General features: G+C 34.8%; 1 long non-coding RNA gene across 1 annotated transcript in view; it reads right to left on the bottom strand.

Annotated features, from left to right (window-relative positions):
• LOC138941495 (uncharacterized) overlaps positions 1-16,263 on the bottom strand; it is a 158,229-nt gene that overhangs the window by 84,519 nt on the left and 57,447 nt on the right. The window lies entirely within an intron of this gene.

The raw sequence follows: 16,263 nt of genomic DNA, 5'->3' as shown, positions 1-16,263 counted from the left end.
GGATAGGCGAGCAAATAATGGGGCTGTCTAACAGACTACTAGACGCGAGTTGCACACTTCTTTCCGGCAGCGCGTTAATATATTCTCTCCGAAAGAATTCCACTGCCGGCAACTGCTGGAACTTGGATCTTTTATCCTCCGGTGTTCTCAAAACAATTCTGAAGACAGGCTGTTTATCGCTGTTTATAAAGTTCTATGAATTTTCCGTCACGCTATTACTTTGCTCGTGAAAATATACGACGATAATGATAATAGAACTGATAACAATTATAATAATAAGCTAAAAATAAGGGACGAGAATATCCGATAAACATTATTACTGTTTAACCAAAAATTACATATTAAAAGATTTGCAACATTATGGATCACATATATCAAAATTTGTCAGACTTCTAAAATTCTGAATTAGATGATAGTATATAATATACGCATTATCGGCAATTGAATCTGAAATTTGCATTCTTTAGGAAACATTGAAAAATAATTGCAATTAATGCCTGTAATTACTCTAATAATGATTAAAATAAGAAGATAAGAAACATTTAATTGTCGGACATTAAACTGAACTGTCCGGGATCATAAGGTCATTAAGGATCATCGCTTATCTCTACCATTTTGTCGTAAACACATCCGCGTATACATCCATGGGCATAGTCATTCGTGCGTGATGGAAGTAACAAAGAAGATCCGGCGGGGAGATACGCGCAATAGCGCGTAACCACTGATAGGTATCCTCGCGAACGGAAGAGATCTGCTCTCTTACCACTAAACGATGAAAGTCGCGCGATCCCTCTCTCCCTCTCTCTCTCTCTCTCTCTCTCTTTCTCTCTGCCTGGAATTTTCGCCTTCGTTTCACGAATCACTGTTCAACCGATGACATAAACCCTTTGGAATCTTCGATTACCACCTCTCCGAGAGGGACAGTAAATCCGACGGAGAGACGCAATGGCATCTGAACGAGAGGGAAGGATCGATCTCCGTTTTATTCAAAGGCAGCGGCCAGCAATGAAAGAGTTGCGCGGGTGGGGAAGCGCGCCGCTCGTAAGATGGTATTAAAAGGCCATTAAACGGCTCGACATGACGTACGACTTTGCGAGCGCGTGCACGAAGAATCGCCGGCGAATGAAAGTTCTTCTAAGTCTGCCGCTTCGCCTTGCACCGATAAGAAGGCATCGAGTACACGTGTCTGTAATTTCGTTCTCTCTTATGCTACCTGTTCCCGTCGTGACCTGTATTTTGTCCCTTTGATTAGGTAAACTGTTGGCGTGAAATTTATGATCGTCATATATGAGGACCGGAGAGACTCTGCCGTTTAATCCGCATTAGCTTCCTCTCCTCCATCGTAATGCATACCAACGTCAGCGAGAGACTCCGCTGATTAGGGAAACAGGAACTGCAAAATTTACGATCGGCGCGTGCACGTTGCGTTTCGCGAAATTCGCCGAACCACACGCCGGATATCACTCTCAAGATCTGCGATGCGTTTCGGAGAGTTGTGGCCGTATATCAAACTCATTGTCAAATAAAATGCGAAAGCGTATGTCTCTAAAGTTAAAAAAAAAAAAAAACCAACTTCAGAGATATAAAAAAACTTGTTTCTTTGTTTATATATTTTCAACCTTACTCATCTATTTTAGAACCTCTTTTTAAAACTCGTCAATTGAAAATTTAAATGCAAAGTTAGAATTATATGCGATAAACTTTTTTTATCACGTAATAAAAGATATATGTAGAATAGACTTTGTGTCTTTTTCTCGCGAAATCACGAAAAGAAGTTATCGTAAAAACATTCGTATCGATGCGTCTCAAACTTTAACAAAGTTGACCCGTAACATTTGATCATAATTCAACACAGAATATGAATAAGCAAATTGATAAGTATAATTAAAATTCGACACTGGGCACTTTGAAAATATTAGACATTACAGAATTACCGTGTCTGACCATAAACGATCACTAATTACCGTTTCGAAAAAACAATCTAAAAAAGGCATGTTATGTCGATACTCGAAAGTCTCGAAGTGTATTGTTGCCTCTTTTCCGCGATGCTGATTGGCTGTTTCGCTTGTGCGAAGAAAAAGTTGGAAAGTTAAAAAAATTGGAAAATGTCCATAAATAAAAGCGCGCGCTTGTGCTGTTCTGGTCTTAAAAAAAAAAAATGCAATCTTGTTGCAAACAAAGCTGACTTGTTAACAAACTGACGGTCTTAAGCAAAAGAATTATATAATGAAAAAATGTAAATCTGTGCAAACACAAAGAATATGTTCCTGTAATACTATCATAAATTCAGAAATAATAAAATCATGAAATTTGATCTATATAATTGGTTTATACAGTTTTGTATATAATTTATATAAGCTTCCTTTTTACATATATGAATTTATTTAATTCCAATATTAGTGAATTTGTCTTAATAAAAAATTATCAATACCAAGAATTTTTTAAGTCTTTCCGTAAATGTTCGAAAATTTATGAAATTTTATAAAATCGACATATTTGGGATAAAAATTAGTTAAGGAAACTTTATTCTTTTCTTTGCAAAAGAAATTTTAATAAAATCTAATTTGATTTCAAAAACTCTGATGACAACAAATATAATATATATAATGTTACAAAGCTGGAAAATGTGGGATATAGAGAACTCGAGAAATAATCAAAATACATATGTATATATACTGCTTTGTGTACTTGCTTCTTCAGTTATGAAATTCGTCATGAAAGGTCATCATCGCACTTGGTTGCCTCAACATCCTAACATGTTAAAAGACCTAATGCCGAAATGCTCAACGAAACGCGCGCGTCCGCCAAGTCGTTAATCGTCGTTATCGCGACGACAAAGCAAAATTAGTGAGCGCGCCTAGCGCGGTCGAGGAAAATTAGGGAAGATTAACGTGCGTTTTCCATTATCCGTATATTCCGCAGCACGTCCGCGATACGATAGAATATGTGATACGAGGTGCAAAATATCCACTTTGCGTGCGCGCGTCTGAGAAATTTTAATGTTCGCGGATCTACATTTAATGCGTTGCGTCTCACCTAGTTACCGGCAGTCTTGAAACCATCAATGCATCTCGATTATCTCTTAATGCGCGTTTATTTTAGATCGTCCAATCTTTTCGTAAGATAATAAAGACTAAAATAACAAACTATTCTGTCTACAACAATATTATGTATAATAAAGTTTCTTTTCAATTTATAACTTACACAAAATTTAATAGCAATTTAACTTCATAATTACAATTAAACTCTGTCATAGCGAGGTACCACTTATTAAATAACGATAAAGTGAAACATTAACATGAAAATAGATTATATAACAAACTGAACAAATTTTCAACAGCGCCAGTACTAAAAGGTAATTAAGCGATCCATTTAAACAGAAATGCATTACAAAAACATTTAAAATTTTTTAGCTCTCTCTCTCTCTCTCTTTTTAAAAAATAAATAAAAAAATATTTGAATATTTTCTATTTTTCAATGTAACATTTATTTATATAAAGAATATAACTAAAATATAATTACTGAGAAAATTCCGGGGCATCGCGTTACTCGAAAGATAATTTCGCACGCTCTTACCCAGCGGTGTCGAATAGCTCGCGGCATCGTATGAGATCGCGAACGCGATGGATAACGCTATTACTCATGCAAGCGATCTGACGATGATGCGTGCGTTTCGTACGTATATCCGATTAAGAAGTCACTGCGAGTCCTGACCGCGGGCAACACATTCCGCGTTCTAACAAGTCGGGAGGCAGAAAAAGTGACACGGGTGAAAAGGAAGAAAAACTCCCGAGCTGCAGAATAGTCGAGGTCGCTCGTTCGTCAGAGATGAGATTTACGAACTCTTGGAGAAATTAACATTTGCGTTGCAATTTCACAATGTCATTTGCGCCGCGACGAGAAAAACCCGACTCGGGCCCCGAGTTGGTAATTGTTACGCTAATAGCTATTAACGTTTTAGAGGCACGATTCTTGCGGTGCCACGCACCGCCGACATACGATTTGTGAAACAATTAAGTGAAAAAATTGGCAGATAAGAGCCAAGGCGCGGGTATAGGTACGCCAACTTGTTATTGTTAAATTTCAATAATAAATGTGTATTAAAAATGTACATTTTGGACCGTTTTTTGGTCCATCTTCAATATAAATATAAATATATAAAGATTATATTGGTGTATTAAAATTTAACATACACAATATTTGTTGTCGCAAATAAATTTCAAATTAAAATTGATAATCAAAAAGGAAGACTCACTAAAATCAGCATAGAGTCTGTATAAATTAATGGACAATGTCATTACCGCACGCATATCCGGTAGTTTACAATATAATGTTTGTATTGTACTATCTGACTCGCGCTGACTCTTAATTGCTACTTTATTTTGTTTATTTTATATAATGTGTTTGATTATATTGAAAATTATCATACGCGAATTTTAGTGAGTCTTTTTGATGACCAACTTTAATTGAAAAAATTTCACTGTAACAACAAATATTGTGTATGTCAAATTTCAAAATATCATCGAATACTCGCGCCTTATTTGTCCCATTTAATTGTTAGTATTCTGAGTCTATTGCTATTATTATTTAATCTGCGAAATATTGCAACGCATCGCTTAACGAATGACAAGCTCGATAGCTACAAAAAGAGGTCGCTTAATAAGTGGTAAGCGCGTATCTTTATGCACGTACACATTCACGTTCTCTGTACATATTCGAACACCGCCCTATCTGCGCACGCAATTTAGATTCGAAAGCGATGGAACACACCGGGCAGATTGCAACATCGGGAATGCCGTCAGCTGATATTTATAGCCCTCCGCTTGCATCCCTAAGAGAAACGTCATTTATTCCATTGTCGCTAACAATAGATAGCCGTCTTTTATTTCTTCAGTGATAAATACGCGCCGCATCATGGAAGTTACATATGCATTTGATGTTATCTCAGGAGAAGGAAATTTCGGTACGTTCTTTCTTATCGCGCAATCGCGCACAAGTTACCGAATACTTATAAATCTTGCTTATCGTGATATTATGAGAGAAGAACGGAATCTCCCTTTTTAATTCGCGCGAAAGAAATCGTAACGCTTGCGTGAATATTATATATGGACGGTATAACGCAAACGTTGGTAATCGTTCAAGTGGAGAATGTAAATCTGAACCGCCAGCAAACCAGACATGTCTTGAAAGGACAGCGTATAGTATTTGTAAGGGTGAAAGAAGATTAAGTGCTACGTAGGACGAACAATGTGACGCACGTCGCGAAGCCGCGAGTCCGTCCGGCTTCGTTGTCACTAACGCGTCTCTGTTTGCGGTTGAATAAATCGATCGCGAGAGAGACAGCACTGGAAATAATCTCTTTAGATGACGCTATGAAAATATCTATTCGCATATAGTCATCGTAACACTCAAATACTTAAACGTTGCAAGCTAAACTTAAAAAAAAAAAATGTAAATGAAGCTTAATATATTTTAACTTAATTGATTCGCCAATAATAAGATTTAAAAAAAAAATATTCATATATTAAATATTATATATATATATATTATATATATATATATATATATATATATATATATTCAATAAATATAATATTGCTATACTAATTTAAAAATAAGTATCATTATTGCATCATAATCGTGATTTAAATTAAAGAGGCATCTCTTATATACATGAGAACTCCAACAAGCTCATCTACATTGGAAATTATACCTTGCAAGTACGATCTGAGTTTTGATAAATGACGATGTCTTGCATGCTGTGAATTACAAATTTTCGTCATTATCCTAATACTTGATTAAACGAATGGTGAGAAAGTACATTTAGTTTTCGAACTCTGTGATATCGCGCGCCCTGAGAAATTCAACAGAGAGAGAGGGAGAGAGATATTTGTCGCGATGCACTTGGAGAGCAAACGCTTCAGCGTCGGTTAACGGTACTTCTCTCCCACGTTCGATTAATACTGGTAATTTAATATGAGAACTTCGGCCAAAGAGGCATGTGCGTGTATTCGTGTTCGAGCGGATGATGAATCGCGCAAGTCCAAGTATTTGCGATCTCCTTTAATCTGCCACTCCCATCATGAGAATCAAATGTATGACATAATTAAGTGTTAATTAAATGCTAATTTATTGCTCTAATTCTGAATTTATTACTCGCGAAATAAATTATTTCAATCGCATTATTTGCGATATATAATATCTAATTGTGAATTCGAGAAACAATTTGATATCAAGTTGATATTAAGCTAATATTGTAAACTTTTTATTTATAACTTTTATTGAATATAATATTTTGTATTACATCTATAAAAGTCATCTTTTCGGGATCTATTTGCAATATCTTTAAGCAATTAAAGCAATTTAGATATATTCGTTTTTTTTTTTTTTTTACTATTTGCTATAAATGTTTTTTCAAAGAAGATGCTAATATAAATTAAGGTGTTAATATAAATTTCCTGCTAATTCATAAAAGCAATAAATTAGGAATTTGAGCAACAAATGAGCAACATAAATTAGCACTTAATCATACCATATCTCTAGATTTTATTTTTCGTGATAAAGGTGTCGAGTTGATGAAAATACGTTTATGTTATTATTTATTTGTTCTAAAAGAACACAAAATGTAAATTTTTTGTTTGTCAAAAATCGAGAAAACCGATAGAACGCGCGTGATAACGACTTGCAAAAATTTAAAGCATACCAATACAACAATCTACCGTCCACTATTCGTTGCATTTATTCACGCGCACGAGATTCTGTGAAATTATTACGATATTCGTCGCCGACGAATTGAGAGCTTAGGGTCCGTTAATATTCAAGCGAAAATCTATAAACCGTAGGAAAAGTTTGGTAGTAAAATTAAGAACGACATTAAATCGTTCCGAGGCGTCGAGACATAAAATCTATTTCTCGAATCTCATCATCGTCGTTGATGACGGAACTAAGGGAATGAATTGAACTCGTCTATCTCGAATTATTAAAAACTGAGAATATTTAAGAGAAAGAAGAATTTAACATTTAAATTTTAATAAATTTATTTAAACTTTTGAAATTAATTCTTTATTATTTAAGAAAAAATAAAATAATTTCTTTCTGGTATCGGCAAAATGATCAAGCAATCCTTATATAATTACAAAAATAAAATTTTAAACTGAGCAAAAATAATTCCTTGTACTTACTCATCATTTCTATCAATTAATTCTAATGCGCAATCGTGCAATAAAATTGCTCAATGATTTTTATAGAATAATTCTACATTTTTTAAATATATAAAATGTAGTGGAACCAATATACATATATATGAGAGTTTAGACTTTTTTTTTTAAATTATAGAAAAATGAATCTCTCTGAAACTCCGAACTTTAATAAATTCATTTTTCTTAAATAGATTTTATCTCAATAGTTAGATAATCAACAAGAATTTTTTTCTTTGTTTATGATTAAAATAACATGTGAGCAAGAGAAATCGAATAATTATAAATTGTATCTACAGTCTTGATTTAAGAAATAGAAGATTTTTACAAAATTTTGATAAGTTGAGATAAATATGTTTCAATAAAAGAAAAGAATGTAATAAATTTCGATACTAACAATAAATTTAAAAAAATGTCAAAATAAAATTAATTAAAAAGAAAACAAAAATACATATATATCATGATTATTAATAAAATATTTTAGAAATATTTCATTTCTGTTGTAAAGTTCGTGAAAGCCGATTAGCTCGTCTTATCATGATTTACAGAAGAAGTTATATGTTGCTCGCCGCGGTTGTATATTCAAAAGCTGCTATACACTTTCGCATATTTTACTGCGATGAACGGAAAATGATACGAGTAAAATACGACGAAACGGTCGTAACTTCTCGCGGGAATACGCAAATCTTCCTTAACGACTTTATCACGGACTATGTTCTTCGTGGGATGGCGTGCGATCTGAACGATCCCACATATACAGTGAAAACATTCGTAAAGGTATTAGTTTGTATTTTAGTCGAATGCATATTTTCGCATTGTCTCGAAGAAAAAAGAAAAATCAGGCAACTTTAAAGGCACCGACGTAAGGATATGACGAATCGTAGATCTAACAAAGAAATGCTCTGTAACGTTAACGAACGCAATTGTACGAGTGCGGAAACGCTCGTCGACAGCTTTATCTTGCGCTGATATTGGTGAGATTATATATTACGAGAGCGTTCTCGGGCTATGTGTTGCGCGGAGTCATTCTCACACTATGTGAGTCTTGACCGCCGCTGTCAGTACAGGTTTCTCCTCGTATTCTTTATCGCAAGCTTTCTTACGAATTTACGTGCCTAGTTTATGATCCTGATCAGAATATATTAATTAGTATATATTCAAAACATTGATAAGAATATAAATTGATGGCAGAATATTTCTTTATAGACACCGATTGCTGATGTTTCAAGGGATCGAATGGCCATTTCGTTTCGTATCTCCTAACAATAAAAATGGAACTCCCGAAGAAACGCATACGTAAGTAAGAGAGGGAAGAGGGAAGGAGTGGAAGGAGGATGTTACATCCTGCAACATCGGCGGCGGCGATGGCGGCGATGCTACTCAAGGGCCGAAGGTTAACTCGCCTAACGTCCGAGCACAGACGGAATATAGATGCACGGTACCGTTCGCCGCTTCATTTCCTTGAGTTATGGTCAATTACGGATGCCTTATCTCGCCGACGTGGGTCCACGACTACCACCTACAAGAGAGGGAGTGAGAAAGCGAACGAGGGAGTGCGAGGAGTGCCTTCTCCATTCTCTCGTAACCGTCACAACCTGGGATAATCCAAGCAACGATAGATACAGTGTATCTATCTAGGAAAACATCCCACTGCGCCGCTCTCGCTAAATCTTCTTTTTCACGTTCTCACGGAGACGGAGTATAATCGACGAACGTACGTGTATCAAGTACCCGAGTTTAATGATAGGTCGTTCAATCAGTAACTTGCTTCGCGAAAATAACGCGCGCGGTTCATCGAATCGTCTGCCGTTTATCTCGAATTAATGATCCGCGTAATGTTAACATATTTTTCTGCGATAAAAGCAATTATAATATCAATTTTAGGATGTTGCACTCATTGACATGTGACATAATATTTATGCGACAAATATTTACTACATTTTCTTACGTACATAGGATCCTTAAAAAATTCCTGTATCGCTCTCATAAATCTTTTAAATCTCTTCAACATTATACTTTGATGCGTAATCAAAATACTTATACGACTCTTATAGTACGATATAAAGCTATTAAGCCGATAAAGAATTTTTATATGCTTAAAAAAAATAAAATAACTTTATATGCATATTTATATGTAATATATATAATAGATAAAATATAACAATTTACAAAAGACCTAAAAAGAAACAAAATAATTATTATGCAGAGAGAAAGTATAACGTACGTGTATTAATTAATATTTTAATTTAAAAAAATTTTCTCTGCAGGTAAATATGTGCCGCGAGTATTTTTATCGCAATCTTATATTTACTGTTGTAAACATTGATGCGTATATTTACACGTCCAGAAATAAACTTTGATTTTAAAAGATATTGAAAGCGTTACTGGAACACTCTGTATGTAAAATCCTTCGCACACAATCCTCTTCCAATCTCGGCGTGTCCGATACGGACTTGCCTGCGCCGCGTAATTAAATTTTACATCTCGCCGCGCGCCTGCATCTCTCAGAAACGAGCTCTTGAAATTAATCTCGCTCGTATAAATTGGTGGACGCGCTGCGCAGATGACCGAGTAGCCGTGTTTATGCCCGACTGGAGCTCTCCGATCGACACGCACGTATTTTAAGAACGGCCGGACTATAGTGAAAGTACGCATGTGGAAAAGAAGGTTTATGGCGAAAGTTAATCCCGTCTTACCAATTGCAACACAGTTTGCTGAGAAAATAAAACATTTTCAGCTCTCGCGTTGTAATCCAAGATAAGCACATTATTCCTTGCGCTACGTAAATAAGCGAAATTTTCGAATTTCAGCCGGACATAGGATTAAAGAGATTCAACGGATTTTATCAATGGTTAGTTGATCAAGAGAATTAATTAAAAAATGTGTGCCTAAAATAGCGTGAACAATAGAAATCGGAAAATTACAAATTGTATCTAATATAATAAGGTATTGAAAAAGACATTTTAATTTTTCATATTATACAAATATTTTAGGTCGATATAATTTTTTAAAACAGTTGATCACGTCCGACGAGAGTGTGTGTTTGCAACGCTTTTTCCAGAACGCTTTGCAGTAGCATCGATCGAGGAGAGACGCTATTTGGCGCCGCACGAAATTAATGTACACGACGGACACAGTATAATTTCACCATAGGAGGCACGAGAAGAGAGGTCGTAAAGCTTCCGCGAGGAGCCGGCTTTAGAAAGAGATGCCGAATGAAATCGGTGAATGATTAATGTCACGTTCCTGTGGCCAGGCCACGACACGATGCACCCCCTCGCAAATTGCATATTTTTTTTTTTTTTTTTATTAATATTCAACAATCAATACCAATCTACATAAGATCGTCTAATGATTCATCTATCTTATTGAATTACACGTGTGTAGGAATATTATTAATGAATAAACTTCCTTATCGGTTATGCGTTATGTGATCTATTTAGCCAGTTCATATGGTTTAGTCCTTTCGAGCCGACGTGCAAATTGCATAATGCGCTCGCGCGCGTGGATATGTCAGACGCTTCCGATTATAAATTAAAAGGTCCGCGCGACAGATATCCTTAAGTAGATCGCGCCGCGGGCGAATCGAGTTGGGCGATTTATCGCTGTCATTGATGGAGAGGCAAACCGGTTTTCGCACGAAATACGAATTCGGGGCACGAAACGCGCGCGTAAGAATAGATCTGCATCGAGATATGCGTGTGCAATGATATCTTCGATGATTCCTTAGAAGGCCCGATAATAAATTCATCGACGAGCGATTAGAGCGTGTGACTATCATTATTTTTAATATAAGCAACGATACTTCCAGATGCATGCAATATTACGAGTTATAAAGAAAATTTTTTGAAAAATTAATAATAACTCTTATTTTACTATTAAATTTTACTATTATATACTATGACAATTATATATATATGTGTGTGTGTAGTTGGTAATATCAATTATTAAATCAATCTGATTATTATGGAAAAAATCTAGAAATTCTTCTAAAAAAAAGCTGTCCTCTTTATACATTTAAATAAATAGTACATTTATTTGTATTTTATATTTACTAAATTATTATAGAAAAATAATATTAGTTAATTTAATTTATGATTATATAAATATTGTTTCTAACATTATAAATTTGATACATACAGTATCATACATAGATACATTATCATACGTACAAAATGGCTTTTTATTGCGAGAGATACTTGAGACAAAATACGATTCTCTTGATTCTCAAGCAGATAAGTTTATTGCAATTAAGAAACGCAGATAAAGAAAAAGCTCAAGTTCTCAATTCTGGAGCAGCTACGTTGACTGTACTTCTATGTTATATTAGTGACTCTTTTTCGTTTAATTTTAAAGTAGAAAATATTGCACATGGAACGCTGAGAAATCTCAACATTAAATTGAAAAAGACTTGCAATATTTCCTTTTTATAGCATTACACTGCTTTATGAAAGATTCTGAGATAAATAAAAAGAGATAAATAAAAAGACTCAGGACACACGAGCACACAAGAAGATTTTAAGGATATTTACGTTATTAGATTAATCAATGAGAAAAACTTCGAATAAGCCTTTGATTGATTAATCGGGATAAAAAATCTTTTGAAGACAAAATAGCGGGATGTACTTTATATTATTAATATTATTAATATATTATATAAATTTATATTAATCAGATTCTGTCGAAACTTATATTTGGTCGAACATATATTTATGGCAAATTGAATTTAATCACTTTCAAAACAATCAAATCTGTTTCATTCGAAGATGCTAATATAGTTACCGGTAGGGTCACCCATGCCGGACAGGTGAAAAGGAGAAAAGTCAGACCAAGAGAGATACCATATAATTGTTATATATTTATTATATTAATATTTTTAAATAAAATAGAAGCAAAAGAGACAGTAATCGAAGAGAGATGAATAGAGAGAGGAAGGAGCTCCGAAATATTTTCATACTCCCGGGATTTAGAAATATCATGATACAAAAAATCGATTTGTGAAAAACACAGTAATCTATTCTAATATAATTTTTCTATAATTTTGTAATCTTTTATTTTTTAAAGAGTTTTGCATTTCATTAGCAGCATTAATCAATTCTTTCACGCTTATATGGTTTTCGCAAAATATTATACAATCTTCCCTTAATGATAATTAAAAATATTATGTTAAAAAAATATAATTTATATTAATTTAATTCATATTAAAAATATAATTTATATTAATTATTTATTTTATATTAATATATAATTTATATTTAAAAAAAAATATTTATAAAAAAATGTAACGTAACGTAATGAATCACAATAAAATGTATAATATCATCAATTTATATACAGATTTAAAAAACGTTTATCTTCCTAAATTGTTAGAGAAGATATATTAGTTCTACATAAATTTTAAAGTTACGACATTTCTAAAAATATGAAACTTGAATAAGCTATTTCTAATTTTATGAGACATAGGAATGTATAGCAATAATTTCAACACATGTCCGATTTACTGCAACAAGCAAGAATAAAATACTATAAATAAAGATACATTATTTCCGGGGTGATGCGAGGAAATTCTAGTGGAAAAGTCGACATCGCGTGTCGACGTACCAGACTAAAATACAACTCAAGTACCTGCGATCAGTTCTCCTTTTAACGACTACCCTCGACGGCGCCATCATTACCGTCGTTGGTACGTGGATCGATGTGCCAATTAACTCTTTAGCAAGCGTTCCACGGCTCTCGCGGCCGCGCTAGCGCGCTATAGCTCGCGCATACATGATTAACGGTATAGAATAGAGTACATATTGGATGACCAAATTGGGACTCTTGCGTACGTAGGCGGCTTCGAAGAAACGAATGGGGTCTCGGACCTGAGCTCTCTCTCTCTCTCTCCTTCCTGCACAATTTTACGACACATCGAGATCGGAAGACGCGCGACACGAGATCGGGGGGGTCCCTTTGCTTCTCTTGCACCGATCGTAACGTTCACGAGCCTCGACCTTCGCCGCAACTAGATAGACGACCAATCTGCGCGTGTCAAGCGCATTCCACATTAATTGCGAAACGCAACTACGATGCTGGAAAGTGAATTTACATGGCGACTTTATAGCGGGGCGGATCGCTCATCAGCCCGCGGGGATTGCCGAGTTCTCTAGAAATCTCTAAGAACTGACGATCCGACGGTACTCTTGGCTCTTCGCTTTCCCGTGGGAAACCTCGTATCGTGCCAATGCTCGCAAGGTCGAAAACTCGCGTTAACAGCCTCTCGTGTATATCACACGGTATGATTATTTGAAGGAATTCTGGTTAATCCTCCTTTAACGAATTACTTAAGTTCAAGGATATTGTTCATTTTATCTTTTATACGCATACACATCAAACGTAATATCAGAAGATATATAGATTGATATTAATACTTTTATGTGTGTATGATTTTTTTTAAAAAAAGACGGCAAAAAATTATTTATTCGCGTGTATTAAATTAAATAATAGCATTTTTGACGCAGGTAAACTTGAATCATTTCGGAGATGATTAAATTCAATTTTTCTGAACTTACATTTCACTGCAAATGTATGGTATTTGTGTGTGAATTGTAACCTGACGTAAAATTATGATGTCATTAATCATTCTCAAAGTGATTGAAACTCGCTTTAATAAAAAATGCTGATACGTACACATTTTAACATGTGGAAATATTTTATAAATAGCGCATCAATATGCGTTTATAAGAGATATTAATTGCAAGAACGATATATTATATTTGTTAAAACTCGATGCGGAAAAGAAATTCATCAAAAGAAAATGATTGCACGTAATATGAAAGAATTAATATATATATAATTAATTTAATTAAATTAATTATTTATGTACGAATCTTTAAATTGTAAATATAAATATTAATGCAAATATAATGCATCTGATATAATAACTATGTGAAATTATTTTGCTGTAAATTTTTCTACGTTGGATAATTTATTATTAATCGCAAATCAATAGCTAATAGATCATTTATTTTTTCGCGTATGATTCATTTTGATCGATACATTTTGTATTTTATAAAAAAAACATCGATATCGATTCTGACGACGCTCTTTCTCGTGACTCGTATTATAATATTTAATGATACAGATCACATTTGCTACGCGTAAATACGTCTTTAACGGAATTACGAAACACTCCATCGTGTCAGCAAAGCACTAAAACGAAATCAGATAAATAAATCAAAGCGATAGCTTAAGCAGAAATAATCACGCCTCCATCGAACCATTAGTTATGATTTCGGTATTGTGGCCTGTCTCGTTGTGACACCTTTATTCAACGGCGAAGATCCCGATCGATTTAAGGCGATTTCACACTAAAAATGCATCCTATTCAGGAAATATCATTTATAATGAAGAATACGTTCAAACATATCTTACAACTTGGATAATACTTATATTTTATTGAAGCATAATCTACTAAATAATATTGATGTCACGTAGAAACGAGTAAAAATTTTTGTCGTCCAATGAGTTTTCGTAAAATTATACATATTTACAATGAAATGTAAATTCAAATAAAAAATTATATGTACAAAATATTATGTATTAAATGTAACAAAATATAAAATTCGAAAAAAAAAATTGATCAACACGTGATATATATTTTTGCTGCTTCAATTTATATATAACATTATTATTACATGTATCGCGGATAAGCTTATGGCAAACATAGTATATTTTTGTACAACTAAAAGCAAAGAACAACAGAATATGCTTCGCTCGCGCAGAAGTTGTGAAACTGAAACTATATCATAGTGCAAATATAATCCTACTATGAACGGAACCCACTGTAAACGTAACTGCGCTAAACTGGAATGGTTGTGCAAATACTTTTCACAATCTATTACACGAGGCTTTATTGCCCTTTAATTCCGTCGTGTTTACCGACATCCGGCCGGAAACGAAGAAATAATGACTGTTCGGGTAAATCTCCCTCACACACTTGGTGGAAAGTATACTTAGTGTGAAGCCGCCTTTATACTTAAACTTTGCCCTTTCGGCGCGTCGAATCATGCAGAGAGTTAATTCCAAGGTACAAAATTACGACGGCTTTATTGCACTGGAATCGGGAACAGGATCGAGAAAAAAGAAGGTACCAAGGCAATCCGGACTCGATTTCTCATTATTTACGTATTAGTTATCGAACGATTAATCGCGCCGCGTTAAGGGAAGCCGCGATTATTTTTCCTTATTCATTTTTTCAATCAACGATCCACGGATAATTGCGAAATAAAATGCCAACGGGTTTTTTTTGTCCACGCTGCATCATCATCTGGCACCAGTCTCTCACTTGCACCAGCTTCTGCCGTTCTACTCGCAAATTTCCGTGAATAGTATACCCCTTAGTAATAATATACAATTAAACAAAATTAGATACAATGCGTTACAATAACCTTGCCTTTTCATTAAAGAGAGCCGCTGGAAAAGAATAACAAAGGTAGCGAAATAGCCACGTTGAAAGTGATTTCTACTCTCTAACAACAGCTGCACGCGGGGAGCCCTATTTACGTCGAAATCCACAATTTCCACTGTCTCGATCCGCTGTTTTGTCAACCTCGGGGGCAAAAATTTCAATCGGAATGCTCTTCTTCCAGCTTGATTACACGTCGCTGAGAACTATAATATTTACTTTCTTGAATCTCACTGCGATAAATCCGCGATTAAACTCTCGAGGCAAGGCTAAAAATACTAAAGGACCTCCCAGCAGCACGTAAATCGGTGATTAATGTCGTCTACTTGTACGACGGCATCTCGAATATTGCAAATCGTTCTTCCTTTTGAGAGCGTTGGCTCGAAAAAAGACCAGGATGAATTAATCAGGGATCGAAACGCAAATGCAGTCGCTCGCGCATAACAGATATGCAGCGCGAATGAAATTTTCATTTCGCGAATGCGAGTGTCATCCGGCAAGAAATAAATTTCTCACGTCGAGCGCATCCCGTCCTTTCACCGCGTCCGTCACGATTATGCTCGACGATCAGACCTCTCCTGCCCTTGTTCTTTTCTCTTCGTCTCATCTTCTTTGAAGCAC

Source organism: Polyergus mexicanus, unplaced genomic scaffold (assembly GCF_030449975.1).
Source record: "Polyergus mexicanus isolate NDT 795.1 unplaced genomic scaffold, iyPolMexi1.0 SCAF_19, whole genome shotgun sequence".
Lineage (NCBI taxonomy): Eukaryota > Metazoa > Arthropoda > Insecta > Hymenoptera > Formicidae > Polyergus > Polyergus mexicanus.
This window is presented reverse-complemented; position numbering and strand designations above follow the sequence as displayed.